Source organism: Agelaius phoeniceus, chromosome 2, assembly GCF_051311805.1.
Source record: "Agelaius phoeniceus isolate bAgePho1 chromosome 2, bAgePho1.hap1, whole genome shotgun sequence".
Taxonomy (NCBI): domain Eukaryota; kingdom Metazoa; phylum Chordata; class Aves; order Passeriformes; family Icteridae; genus Agelaius; species Agelaius phoeniceus.
The window spans coordinates 82,850,623-82,865,875 of NC_135266.1; positions in this window are offsets into that span (position 1 = coordinate 82,850,623).

Here is a 15,253-nt window from a genome sequence, read left to right on the forward strand (position 1 = left end):
TCCAATTACAGTATAATTTATGTGATGATACTTCAATATTATTTTGGATTATAGCAATTAAATTACAATCCTAGTCCTTCCAGAGTTCACAGTGGTAATAGTACTGACATGAACAAAAGCCAGATGAGATCCAAAGGGAATGGTAGAGCCTTGTTTGCCTGGGCATCACTTTTACCAAGAGAAGTTTTCATACTCATGCCTGATTTATTTCCTGTAAACAGTCAAACACTACGTACATAGGCAAAATGGAAAAGTTCCAGATTCCATTTACTGGTGTGGTTTGAAGGTGAATAGACTGCGTTTAAACTGGTGTAAGATCCATCCAGGGCCATTTCTTCATTACCTGGACTGTTCCCTCTCCACAAGCCTAGCACCCTCTTACACTACACAGTTCCTTCTTTTGAGGCGCAGTGACAAGGGACACGTTGTGTCAGCTCAGCCATCCTGCTGCCCAGGACCATAGGCTGAGCTGTGGCTGACTGTCTCAGCCTTCCCATTTCTGATTTACAGTGCATCCCCTAGGTCTGCAACCTGGCAGTCATAAATAATAAGTCAAAAATAAGTAAGTCAATATCAGTCAAAACATATTTCAGTTTCTAATCACATATATCTTTCCCTCAGCCACCTTCTTCCCCATATTTCCCCTACTGATTTTTCCTGAATTGAGACTACACACAGCTGTAATGCTAATGTCACTTCAGACTAACCTCAGCCCATTCCCCAAAGATCTTGCTTGTTCCTTCCCTGTCAAGGTTGACATTACACAAAAATGGCAGGACTGAATTAGGCTGAAGGTTCATCTCTCTGACACTCTTACAGGTACATGGCCTCCAACAATTTCTGAGATTTTTTTGAGACGTACTGGGATGGCAATCAGGTTCCTAAATAAGAGTGCCTGCTGCTACTTCAGATCCTTATGTGTGTTCTTGGCAACCAGCTGTTTCTTCAGGAGGTCACCACTCTTCCACAGATCCTGTGGCATATCTTTTAGCTCCAGGCAGATGTGTCATGTATTTTAAGGTACCTATTTCTCGCAATAAATCCCAAAAGTCATGTCTCTATGTTCAATATAGTTTGATAAATTTCTGGTCTATGTATTAGTCTACTCTTTTTAATTACACAGTTTTAGCTCTAATCTCATGGCAAGGTGGTTGACAAGTTTTAAGAAAAATTGCATGCTTTTCTTCGTTATGAATTTGCTATTGCAGTTAACCTGAGCTGAAGCAGAGGTCTCTTGGAGCCATAGGACAGATGCACTCAGGTATAATTAATGCTTTCTTGCCTTAAACCCATACCTAAGCACACTAAAATACCATCACCATCCTCAACAAAGCATATTGTCACATAGCAGTGTATAATAAGGCAAGTTAAAATTTAAATAATAGCCATAACTGCAAAAAACCAATGGTGACTTGAGATATGGCTTCAACAATGGGATGCACAAAAAAACATGTGCAAGTACTAAAGTCTGCAAGAGGAGAACTAAGGATGTACAGTGGGCAGGAAGGGTATCTGATAGAACTGGAATTCCTGTACAATAAGCAAAACCCCTGCAAAACCCGATCCCAAAACCAAATATCAAGATGAGAATATCTCCCTTTTTGTTTTGGGCATCAGGCAGAAATACCTAAAATTTCAAGAATGGATGAGAAAAACCAGGAAACACAGCCCACTTCAGTTCTGGCTTCCCACATCAGAGAGCTTTGAGGACCATCAGAAACTGCAGCCATCAATCTGGAGTGAAACAGCATCAGCTCTGCATGCATACTCACAACTATAGCTCAGGATAAGTTGATAAAAGACAATTTTGTTCTAGATATGGTGATAATGAAATTCTTTTCAATGTTATTGATGATTCTACAGACCTCCACCAATTCCCACTCTTATCTATGTGTTTAAAGAGCTCCTGCCTATTTATCTGTTCAAAATATGGAAGAAAATTTTTAACTTTAAATACCTGTAACCTTTTCCTAAGCATTTTTCAGTTCTGCTACAGCCTTTTAAGGTGGAGGAAATAGAATTGCTAAAATTTCAACTGACCATGGCCCAAGTAGAGACATAACAACATCCATAGCTACCCATTCTGTTCTTTCCTTACTAATTCCTAACAGCTGACTCTCCATTTTGGCTGCTTACAGAATTTCTTGTGGCTAAGGCAGAACAGGCTTTTCTGTGTGGCATTGTGAGGTGCAGGTTAATTGCTGCTGTTTCACAGGGTTTGTATATTATATTGCATGGACTCCTCCAATGCACAGATGAAGTTAAATCATATTTATTTTTTTAGTGTAGGATTAACACCTCCAGTTGCAAGTAACTTAAAACAGGATTTTTGCCTAATTAAATCACTAGCTCAGTTATTCTCCCTGAACTTGACTATAATGGAGGGAGAAAGAAAAGAGATATCCAGAAAGGAACATAACTTTTTGAGAGTGTTCATATAACACTACAGAGAAAAAGGGGCTTGGGCTTTTTGAATACCATTCTGGCTGTACATTGGGATACCAACAGTACCATATCCTCTTACAATGAAAAAGTAATTCATGTAAGTGAGACCAAGAAGTGCATTTATGTTCCTTTTCACTGCTGGTCTTAATACACAGTTCCTTTTGGGGTTTGCTTGGTTTCTTTGAGTCTCAGTCCTCCACAGACTTCCCAGGACTCAGCATTCTGTCATAGCTTATTTTATTCTTCCCACTGCTCTGCTGGCTGTAGGAGTTCAAGACTGTTAAGTTCCAAATTATTGTTCATTATGGAAAATGTGTGAAGGAAAAAAAAAAAAAGAACTGATCACAACAGAGATTGTAGAATATTGTATGCATAATCCATCAATTCCATTAATAGTATATTCTTGCCCTTGATAGCCACCATGATATCAAGTTACTCTGGATTTCCTTCTGCTCCTGTGTCTTTGCAGTATGACAGATTTAGATATCAGATATTCACATATCTGGAATTGGGATATTTTTCCTATCTTTATGCTTCTGCAGGACTAAGAAGTCTTGGTATCTTGTGCTTAACTTAATTTTAGATATTCTGAAGGTTTATTTAGCAACGGCAATAAAAAGGTATACATAGATATGTCAAGATTGTAATCAAATATTAGGAATATTCATGAGTGTAGAGATTTTATGTATCAAGTGATATATATATATATATATAATGAGAGGATACTGTGGAAATTGAGTTTAAAAAGCCTGTTTCTCCTAGAGCATAAATTTCTGCCATTCAAGCTGAGTAAAAAAAGAATATATCTATCCCTAATGAAAAAATTCATCAGCTCTTCAGTATCTTATTAGCACAATATAGGTTTCAATTCTATGAGACTTCAGGAAGATTTAGATAAAATATCACACAGTAAGTTCCCTGAAATTTAAATATTTCTATAGTATTTGTTTTGCTTCTCTTTTCCAGAGATGAAAATCAGTTTATCTGCAATGTTTGAATGGAGTAGTTTATCACCTTGCTCCCTGAGCCCGACAGTCACTGACATTCTCATTTTCATTTTCCCATTGCTGACAATAATTTACCACATTTGTCACCCTCATTGATTTTACTAGCTGTGGATCCACCTTGGTACAAGCAGAACTCCTCCAGGTCACCCAAGTAATGGCAGATAAACAGAGTCCTACACAACTTCAGGCATAAACAGGTTTTTCTTCTATAAATAGTCATATATAAACATACAAAATATTATATATATACACACACATCCCCATATTTTACTGAAAATAGGCATTTTTCTCTTATGTATCTATTTCACTACCAATCAGCCTCCTAGCTACAAAAAACCAATTCTCTTTGTCTTCTAGCATCTGTTTTCAGGGGCACAGAACAGCTCTGTGCTGCTGAGAGTACACTGATGTGTTGGCAATGAGCATATTTAGCTCAGTTCAGGACAGTCATTGTTGCCCAGCTGTGTGTCCTGTGCCTTGAGCAGCCCTGAGAACACAGCAAGAACTTCAGCCATTACCTTAGAGTTTGATTATTTTATTGACTTTTTTTTTGGTGCCTAGAAGAAGGCTTTTTGATGTGGGGATCAGGGGAATGCATGGACTGCTGCCGAGGGTGGGCCATGAGCCAGATTTTATTCTGTCAGAATGGGCAAGCCCTGGTGAAAGCTGCCCAGAGAGTCTCCATCCTTGGAGTCTCCATCCTTGGAGATACTCAGAACCTGTCAAGACACAGCTCTATATGACCCTACTTTGAGCAGAGGGTTTGGACTAGACAATCTGAAGAAGTACCGCATCAACAATTCTGTGATTCTATCAAATGTTCTACAACAGCCATCCCCAAAAGAGCTACTGCACCATGGAGTGCACTCTGGAGTAGGGGTTTACACCTATCCTTACTCCCAAGAAGGGAAAACATCTGATGGAGCTGGCACAACATCTGGTGGAGCTGGGAAAACATCTGATGGAAGAAGTACCACAGCACTACACCAGGCACTGTTGAAGACTGCTCACTGTCATAACTCAGACCACAGTAATTTTTTGCAGGGAAATGAGATTTTTTTCAAACAATTCAGGATCTGACTCTGACTGAAAGCAACAGGAAGAAAGTTCTTTCCTCCTCTTTGTAATTAATTCCCACCATATAATAGAGTGAGTGGAAACACTTCAGATCAGGTTGTAAACACATAACATCTTAGTCTCACCTCTGTGTTTATCCTGTCTCTTTATCCTTACATCTGTGCCACAGTTCTAAGACACAAGGAGCTCTGAATAATGTAGTCTTTGCCAGATGACAGAAGAACAGTGGGGTTTTTTGCCCTCAAGTGCTGCAGTCCTGTTCTGTGGCCTCACACAATATTCATCTCATGTCTGAACAGCACCCAATCCAAAATTATGTCAGGTTAAAAATCCAGATTTTTGGACAATCAACATCTACACAACATTTTCTTCACAATCTCTTCTCCTCTCCAACTGGACTTTTTCATGTTAACACAGGAGCAGGACACTTAGAACTATCTCCCAGCATCAACTGCTGTTACCCTAGAGATGGTGTCTTATGATAGCAACATAAATGTGTCACAACACTGATGGGACTGCTGTCCTTCAGTCATGTCTTTATAGATATGCAGCAGACACTGACCCAATTTCCACAGCTTTGGCTTTGTCTTGGACACTCTGTCTATACACAGGAAGGTCATTTCAGTATTGACAATTAAATGCCTTCACACTTCAGTAAGCTGGGAGGATTTGTAGAGACTTGTGCTTTCTCTTGCTTCTGCATTTGGGGTTCATTGGTGAAGGTAAAGCAAGAGGAACTCCTTCATTATTTCATTATTTCCTTCATTATTTCATCATGCCTTCATTTCCTTCATCATTCCTTCATTATTTCCTTTTCATGCTACTGGGAACTGAGGTACTGAGTGAAGGAAAACTTGTCTCTCTTGTTCACAGATGAACAACACATGCACGTCCTGTGTTTGAGTATTTTCAGGCTCTTTATAAAAATAAGTGATAAAACAAAACAGCTTGCTTCCTTGCTTTAAGATTAAACACAGGCACAGCCAGAATTTCACAAAAAATTATTCATACCATCAATTTTTAACTGAGATTAATTGACCTTTCAGTACTGTGAACTAATAAGTCTTTCAAGGAACGGTACAGTATTAATTAGAAAGGGGAGCTCTCAATGGTTGCTAAGAAACAAGTATATATTTGTAATCACTTTTTTACCCTTGGCAGCAATGTCTTGTCATAGATTCAAGAATGTTTCTCTCAGAACAAACCCTTGTCATTTTCAATTAGCAGGCTAAGAATTTAAAATCTAGTTGCTGATTAGTATAACAAGACAGGAGGAGGTATGTCTGCTGAAGTAAAGATAGAGAATCACAAATTATATCTATATTAAAGACCTAAACATCACATACAGGTCTGGGCATGCTGAATTAGCAGGTCCACAGCATGGTTTTCATCTAGGTCAACTAACAATCTCACAGGGAAAAGCAAGGCATGGATATGGGGGTACCATGACCAGGGAGCTCTTCCAGCATGCAGCTCAGCTTCAATCACCCTCCCTTAGGATATCCAAGACAGCTTTGTCCTGCTGACTGGCTTCTGGGCTTTGGTCACCAGCCTGCTTTAGCTGCAGCTACAGGATAGCCATAGAGATCTGAAGAAATCAAAGAATACATAAAAATCAAAAGCCAAATAGACTACTGAAAGATGGGACATTTTAACATCTTTGCAATTTTCCCTCAAAAATGACTGTTTAATTTTTTTCAAGTGACGTCTCAGCTATGATTGTCTTTGTGATGCGTAATTGCACTTCTTTATTTTAAATATTCCCTAGTCCATTGCAATGTGCGCCTTGGAAAACAAGCCCTTAAAATCCTGCACAGCATTCTGTTTATGTGAATTGTTGCCTTTACTGCCATGTAGCCACTTCCCATGGGTAAAGTCAGGAATGTGCTGAAGCATTTACAGAACTTAATGGACTACATAGGAATATGGGAAATCAACTGCATCCAGAGCACTTCCAAAACATGAAGACTATTAAAACCAGAAAACCCTAGAGATCCCTTTTTTATTTTCATTGGAAAGGATTACTAGTAACAAAAGAGCAAGATTTTTAAACAAAAACATGACATTCATAGTAATGTTCCTTTTAAAACAGTGTCTGCATGTAAAGAATGACCTTCAGCTTTTATGAAAGATATTTTTTCAGGGCCCTGCACAGATTGGTTTTTGATACAGAGCCAAAAAGTCCGAAGTTTGAAGCTAAAATGAAATTAAGCAAGTTATAAATCACACAGGAAGGTGATGAGAGGGAAGTACCTGGATCATTTGGGAAGCTGGTCTTCAAAAATCACAGAAGTTTGAGAACAATCTTAAAGACAGTGATTCGGGACCTCACCCTGGTTAACTTTGTGATAAAAATACCAAAGAGATCCCTTAATCAGAGTCTGAGAAAGTTTGTATTTCTAAATTACTGGAATTTCTAAAGGGGATGGAAAAAGTTTTGTTATTGTCTACTGATTGCATCTGGGTCTGCCATATTTACATAATGGATTTATTTTTGTCTCAATGCACAGATTATTTTCAGGAATGGAAGAGAGGTGTTGCCTTCTTCTGAGGCAACAGAAGAAGTAGTATAATTAATTATGCTGAGATGGATCACAGCTAGAAACAAGGGATTGTGTCTCAGCAGATCTTGTCCCAGGGTTAAACACTCTAGCAAATCTGTCAGGATTGAAATTTTACTTGAATAAGTCTGGCAGTTTGTTTTTCTAGGATTTCTTCTAAAGCACAGGATCTAGGTCATCTTGAAGACTATTTATTTGTTTTACATAAATGTCATTGAGGGAGGATTACTGGTCCTCATCTTTCTTGCTGCCTTCCTCTTCAATTTTCAGAAACAGATGCTCTATGTGCTCTGTGGGATGTCCATCTATGATACAGCTCCCAAAGATCATGGAGATCTGAATTTGCTAGTCCAGGAATAATTTCCCATCCCATACTTTCTTTTTTTTAGGTATTTGGGAATAAGACATTGACTCTTCAATGTAACAGAAAAATTATGCTTCAGAGGGTAAAATGGAAAGTAAACTATTTCAGATTTGAATTAAGATAATTTTTTTCCTAACATAAGAATACTGAACTTATTGGAACAGCTGAACCTGAGCTGCTATACATACCCTTTTATAGTCACCTTTTTGCATATAATCTTTTAAAACTTCAAAAGGAGGGAACTTAGGGTGGCTGGACTGTCTCTGCATGGCAAGCAAAACTGGCAACAGCCACTTATTCTCACTTTATGGCATCTTGCATTTTTATGAATTTTTATGCATCTTGTGAAATTACAGACATAACAAACTCGGCCTGGGGGGGGTGTAAAACAAACACTTTTTTTTTGCATTCTCTTATGTCTTTTGATATATTCTTATAAAACCAGGTAATGTCATGGCATAACTACAGCTTTTCTGGGCTAGTCAGATTTTCAAAGATAGAAAAATATCCTCGCTACCTACATGGAGATTATCATGGCTTGGAAGAGCAGTCTGGCACCTGATCTGCAGAGCAGCATCTTCCTGCAGCAGCAGTCACTTCCCAACTCCAGTACAACCCCAATGCCATACACTTGGTTCTTCTGCATGAAAGTCTAGATATTTTTTTCTGTTATCCTATGCAATTTGTTTCTTTGAAGATAAATATTAGCAATTATTTCTATAACAAAATTTCTGAATAAGTATTTTTTGTGATTAATTGTTGGCCGAGACTAATATTAACCACCTTCTATTATTATCTCAGACTATTACTCCTCTTTCAACATTAAGAACTTGGAAATAGTTTTGTACTCCTTAATTAGCCCTCCTTTATTGTCCTACCAGCATACAGACATGGTATTAATCTGAGCAAGGGCAATGACTGTTATCTACTACCTCAACTGATTAATCTTTGCTTGTGAAAGAGAAGCTTAAAGGAAACATCTTGCTAATTTTGTAGAAAAACTGACTAGGTAACACATTTTGTCCTTTGAAAGGGAAACTTCTATTAAACACAGTCATTCCTCATCTATCTCATTATTTCACACTCTTTGTTAAGAACATCTTGACCAGATAAAGAAAATACGAGCCTATTAAAGTCAGTATGCTTATTGATGGGATACCTAACTTACCTGTGTAGTTAAGACCAGACATTTACTTTTTAGCTTCTAATGTAATCCAGAAAAGCATCCTCAAAACTCCTCCAAAAAAATGAGCAGATGGCGACTTTGTCCTTTACATAAACCTTTCATTTTCCATTTAAGCTCTGAACCTTCTCCAAGCATTTCTTCTGTCTCCTTCCCATTCCTATCTCAGTGAAAATCCTCAAAAGAATAATCTTTAACTAACGGGATACAAGACACTTTTTTTTTAAACTAAGTTCTCCTTCCTAGTGGCCATTTCTCCTCACTACTCTCCTCAGGCACCTTCTTGAGTCACAGGGTAGCTGCCACTCAAGGATGCAGAGAGGCCAGGGATATACAGGGAGTACAGCATCTGCTCAGATGCAGCAAATCACCCCTAAGCATGCACATCAGAGGGACACCTGAGAGCAGCAGTGAAAAGCCAGCATCAAGGTTATACTCAAGTTCAAGAGAATGGTGATAATTGCTAATCTCTCAACACCCAAAGCAGAAGGTGATCAAATACAGACTTGGTCTGGACAGTGAGGCATGTCCCATTCACAGTCTGTGGGATGCTGCTGGCACACTGGGCAGTCCCTGGAGCAGACCCTTTACCTGCTCCTGCCTGTCCAGAGCAGGATTTGTTAGTCTGTCCTTTGGTCCTGTTGTGAGTTCATGCTTGTCTGAGTTGTGAGTACATGCTTTTCCCCTCTGCTGAGCATTCATGAGCCTCACAATCTCATGCAGGAAAGCAAACAGTGCATGGGCAACTCTTTCATGCCACAGCTTCTGCTGCACTCCAGAACAGTTGTCTGGCACCTGGAGCTGCTAAAGAGATGCTGCTTCTGGTCATCTTTTTTTCGTTTATTTTGCCAAAGACCTAACAGCCCAAATCAGACCCTACTACACACACACACTGAGAGCCAGGTGGGTCTGTGTTGTTCAGAGGAACTTTCTGGCCCTAATCATGGGGACCATAACCTTCTCTCAGAAAGTCCCTAGACACATGCAAGATACACACAATTATGCACATGAGGTTTTTTCTCCTGGATGCCCCTGTTCTGCTGACACTCAATGAACAGTTATTGGCAAGAAAAGGCTGTAGTGAGAGGTCTGCCATGCCATGACAGCCACATCACATTTACACCACTGCTTTATGGGAGCAGCCATCATCATCCTGTAGGGTATAAAAGACCAAGACAGTTGTGATGCCCTTATGATATCACAAGTAAGGTGGTCCATGAAATTCTGCCTTGGCTTTTCTACCCTCTCTTCCAAAGTGTCTCTTCTAAAATAGTTCTTGAAATACTTGTTTTTTGCAAGAATCAAAGGATAGCCTTTCCCAAAGACATAGTGTATAGCTTTTATATGAATGCCAGAGTGGCTCAGGTCATCCTAAAAAAGGTTACAGCAAATCATGTTCTGATGTTGGTATTCAACCTACTATGTGCCACAGATGTCATATTAAAAATTTAGAAACTCTGCTAGATTAATATTGCAGTTATCTTAAAGCAGAAGCATACTGAAACTAATACTAAAACACAGAGACATTTCTTAAAAGCATCCTATTTCTTACTGCATTTTATTACACCCTTTTCAGCTCTGTGGAATTTACTGTCAATACTAATGCAGAGTATTGTCTTTTTTCTAAAGCTCTGTCATGGCTCAGCACTCCCCAGTTCAGTGCCCCTGCCAAGACTCTCACCAGCAGATGTCACTTGCTCACTCCCTCCTCCTTTCCCACTCCAGAGATGGGGTTGAGATTTGGAAGCACAAGGATGAAAATTATGTTTGAGATAAGAAAAGGAACAGTAACTGCTGCAGTACTAATAACAAAATATATAAGACAAAGAAACTATTTACATGGAAATAAAACAATCTCCTTCACCCCCCAGCCTCCCATGATTTCTCCAGAGGACACACCTTTACTCACAACCCTGGCAAGTGATAGGATGGTATCAAATAACAGCAGGATCTGGCCATGTCCCCTTCCCAGTTACTGTAAAAATCTAACCCCGTTCTGGCCAAAACCAGGACACACTCACTAAATGTGCTGACAAAATTTTTATTAACCAGCACAACAGGAGAAAAAACAGGTACAACAAGCAATACTTTAAAAAATGGCTGTCATCTTCTCTCTTCTAACCAATCTTTTCCATGCCCTTACCAACCCAGCAGCAAATTCAGCAGAGAGGGTGAAGTAGATTTAGGGATAGGCAGGTGTTAAGATCTGTGTAAACCATCTACAAAACTGCTGTAAAATACTGTGACTACAGCTATTATTTTGTTGTTTTGCAGTAACTGAGTGGAAAAGTCATTTCCTAGCAATCAATGAACATAACTTTGCCAGAACAATCAATCACTATCCCAGAATCCATTATTTAGAAAGGGAAATGTTTACAAGAAAAATCCTGTAAGTGGTTTGGAAGCTAAACTGAGAAAAGAAGTTGCCAAGGGCCATCTTCTCAATGGATATGTATCATCCACTTAAGAAGCCCGTGGCTCAGCATCACCTTATACCTTATAGCTGAGATTAGAGAGGCATAGGCTGAAAACCTCTCCCTGCCACAGGCACAATGGTCCATCACAGGCATTTAACCTAACAAGCCATAACTTCTCCATAAAATGTGGATATCACTTGGGGTAATTCACCAAGTTTCTAACATTTTCACATTACCTCACATATAAATCTGCATTCCTGTCAAAGTGATTTGTACTTCAAAGGCCAGAATTAGATTTCTTGTTATTGAAACACAAACCTTCCTATCCAAGTAGGTTTCTTATTCTCATAGGGCAGCATTTTGATCCCCAAAAAAGCACAGTGAATGGACTTCTACAAAAAAAAAAGTAGATGTGAAATAAGGACCCATGGGTGATGGGAGATTCCACAATGCCATATTTAGAAGTCAAGTACTGAACTCAGAATTCAGGTGTTCAGTTTAAGAGTTAGCCAGGTTAGGTACCCTGAACACTGCATTGGAAGGAAAGGCTCTGACTTCCCCCCCAGCAGCACTGGGATGCCCTCATGCCTGAGAGAAAACATCACAGAAACACAAACCATCACTTGGACACACATCTTCAAAACTGAGCCTAGGCACCTTGGCAAAATAGGGATTTAGGGCCTCAAATTATATTTACCTTCTTATCAGTGCCTTAGTGGTACAATACCTTGCCAGGAAACGAGAGTTTAAAGTAGGATTCAGAGTACCAAATTGCTCCATTAACATATTCCACTGTCTTCATCAGAGAAGGGCAGCACAGTGGAGTCTCTTGTAATAGTGTGCACAATACAGCTTTATAAATGTTCAGTAAAATACTAAAGTGGCTTTCCTGGATCATCTATCCCTGGCATATCACAGGCAGCCACGGGGTATAATCTTTCACACATAGTCATAGAACTTGCATGAATTAAACAAAGTCTGTCCTGGACAGAGTGTCTTATTCTCTTTACTACAAGAAAGTTGTAAAACCTTAAACCTTGTTCTAACTAAACCAAAAACCAAATTCATGGAAAATTAGGTTATACCCATTTGTTCTTGTGCCAATATTGGCCTTTAACAGAAACATCTAAGCTCACTAGGACATGCTTTTACTCCTGCAGTACTTGTTGAGAGAAATATATCTTCTCTTAGACCTGGTTATGCTCAAGTGATTAAGTTAAAATCTATTGTGTGAGGAGACATGAATGCCTCCTTCCTTTCTGTGGAACTCAGAGTTGCTCTCTTTGTAAGACTTTTGGCTTCAAAGCTCTTTCTTCTTGATGGTAACTCTTTTAACTGTATCCCCCATGCAAGCTGCTCAGATCCTTATGCACTTTCTACCTGAAATCCCTCTGTTCACATGCCCCAAACTCACATTTACTTTTTTCACAATTTATTTTTATTCATGCCACAGCCATTCTGTTACAGGGAGATTTATATTTTTTTTCCTTTCCACTATTTCTTCCAGATCCTAAGTTCCCATTTTTGGTTTGTAATGATTTCATTACCTCAGGAGCCCAGGTCTCCTATTCTTACCCTGCTCACCATACACCTTTTCTTGTGTGACAGTCCAGATTCCATGTACTTCCAACAGCTCTGGAGATTTACTGTGACAGATTTATTACTGAATTTTAGCAAGATTTGAGGCATTACATTTCCACTGAGTTCATGCTCCAGCTGTACCTGTGTAGAAGGGTACAAAATCATGTCATATTTGATGATGATAGAGGGGGCACATACTGCTTATTATTAGTGTTAAGCTTCTTTTTTTCCTGTCTTTGTTTTCTGTAGTTCCTATAGCAATTTGTTAGTTTTATGATATTTCAGTTTCTGTCTCTTTGCCTATCTGTGGGATTATTGAGCCCACTTCAGCCATTCACAGTGAAGCAAACTGGGGTCACTCACAGAACAGCCACACCAAGGGCAAAAAAACACACAAGAAAAAATAGAGAAAGGAAAACATGACTAAAACCTTGGTAAGTGATGCATCATGACACAGAAAATGGAAAAGTATTAATGAGATATTTTCTTAATTTCGTTTTGCACGTGCCTGTCTCACTCAAGAATTTCAAATAAGGCCTATCACCGCCTGAATGGAAAGAGAATGGCTAAGCACTCAAAGGCTCTTCATAATTTAGTGACTAAACCACTGCCTGCCAGTCTTTTATCTGCATTTTTTACTGACCCAGTCTAAGGAGTCAGCTCTGTTCTGTATCCCTGCAAATTCAGAGGCAAATTGCCCCAGAGCTGACTCTGCCCCATTAAAATGCCTATGATTTTAATGGAGATGAGCTCTCTGCATCTCAGTTCTCTAGCTGTAAAATGGCAAGTGTTGGCAGAAATGGATTAGAAGTGGAAGACTGGCAAGGAGGACTGTAACGCACTTGAGTGACTCTTGATAAGGCTGTGTGAACAGCAGGCCAGTCATGGACCAGGTTTAATGGTGCCTGTGTCTCCACTTGAGTACTCCTGTCCATGTGTTGCCTTGGGGGTCCCCTGATTCACATGGCATTGGAAATAAATTTACTCCATGCTCTAGACACAAGTTTCTGGTTGTCCCAGGTGTCTGCCTGTATCAACTCACACAGCACCTACTACTTTAGTGTTTGAGATGAAAATATAGAAAACCTTTAGAACATATGATGTCCCTTTTTCTAGGGGATTGGGGGGGGGGAGGGTGAATTTCGTTATTCTGCACTTCAAATTCTGTTTCTAAATGAGTCATGAACACATCCAAGTTAAAGATTCCCTTCTGGCACACCTATGAGCATAAGAATAATTTAGGTATAAGCCAGTGAATAAATCTGTATCACATTTGTTTCTTTTTGCTCTTTGTCCTACTTCTTTCAATTCCTATTTATGAGGATCTTATTTTTCACCTGAGACTTGAAAAAACCATTTCCACTATGAAATGCAGATATGAGGTGACACTCATACTTGTGTTAGCTCTAGTTTTCATTTGCAGGTACTGACCATCTGTCCAAACAGGCTGGAGTTAGAATAGAGAATGAAAACTTGCAAATTAAAGTCATCCCGATGTCAAAATATAATCAAATTTTGAAGAGTCAGGAATATTGTAAAGCACTAACAATTTTTTTAGAGATATTGTACTCAGCTGACTAATCTTTTATGAAGCAGTGTGGTGCCTGGATGAACACATCCCTGGTATTCACTCCCTCCCCCAACTGGTTTCCACACTTTGCAAGCAATAAGCCATGTCACATGGAAATTTGAGTAACTGAAGCTTTTTCTCATAGCATGTAATTCCACAATGCCCAAAGGTTTTCTATTAAAAAAAAAAAAAAAGGTAATAGAACTGAGGAAAATAGTTTTTCAAAATTAAAAAAAAAAAAAAAAGAAAATTGTAGTACATGAGGAAAAGAAGTCAAAGATTTTATGCCACTTTTTCCCTCACTGTCTACCCTCACAGGTGGGTGGTCTCCTCCTACACTTGGTTGCAGCCAGTTAAGTGCATCTGGAAGCAAACTCTAATCAGTCCCCATTGGTACTAAGAAATTCTCTGATCACATTTGTATCCTGATTTCTCACTCTCCATTTTTAGCTAGGTTTTGGTTGTGTCTACATCAGCTGCCCCCTGTCACCTCTTCCCCGCTCATTTCACATCCTCTGAAGCCTGTTCAGCCTCAGCAGCTCCCTCAGGCACGACACAATCACCCCTCCAAAAGTTCTCCTCTTGGCCCAGACACCTAAGGGAAGATGTACATTTTTGGGAGGAAAGGAGCAAGATCAATCTGTTCTGGACACATGGCTGTGTTTTACCTTCCCAGGACAGTAAGCAGCTGTGCCTGTGCTGCTCCACCTGCACCCACCCTGGTGCTACAAATAAATATCACAGAATGTCACAGAACACTCTGAGTTGGAAGGGACCCACAGGGATCTTTGAGTCCAACTCTTCAGTGAATGGCCCATATGGGGACTGGACCCACAGCCTTGGTGATATTAGCACCAAGCTCTAATCAACTGAGCTACAAAATTTTACTAACCAGTCCAGAAACTGGCTGATGGGATGGTTTGCATAGGAATTTCTGCAGAGAACATGTTTTCTCAAAGTCCAGAATATTTCTTTGGTGTGCTGAAATTCTGAGCTCCCCATCTGCCTAATTCCCTGAGAAAAGAAGGGGAGCTCTTCAGCCCTGACA